Here is a 458-nt window from a genome sequence, read left to right as displayed (position 1 = left end):
AAGAACCATGACCAAAGTGTGAACCCGGACCCAAAGAATTGGTTTACTATGGTTCGGGGGAAATACTTGGATTTTAGTCCAGAAAATGTAAGGTTGGCATTCAACTTGCCTATGATGCAAGGAGATGAACATCCTTGCACTAGAAGGGCCAACTTTGATCAAAGGTTGGACCAAGTCCTCATAGACATCTGTGAAGAGGGCGCCCAATGGAAGAGAGATTCAAGAGGGAAGCCGGTTCAACTGAGAAGGCATGACCTCATGCCTGTGGCTAGAGGGTGGTTGGAGTTTATCCAACGCTCAATCATTCCCACTAGCAACTGGTCCGAAGTTACTATAGACCGGGCTATCATGATTCATAGCATCATGATTGGAGAAGAAATAGAAGTTCATGAGGTGATATCCCAAGAACTTTATAAGGTGGCAAACAAGTCCGCTACCTTGGCAAGGTTAGCCTTTCC

This window comes from Arachis duranensis, chromosome 7 (genome assembly GCF_000817695.3).
Source record: "Arachis duranensis cultivar V14167 chromosome 7, aradu.V14167.gnm2.J7QH, whole genome shotgun sequence".
Lineage (NCBI taxonomy): Eukaryota > Viridiplantae > Streptophyta > Magnoliopsida > Fabales > Fabaceae > Arachis > Arachis duranensis.
The sequence above is the reverse complement of the archived record's forward strand: the minus strand, read 5'-3'. Positions refer to the sequence as shown.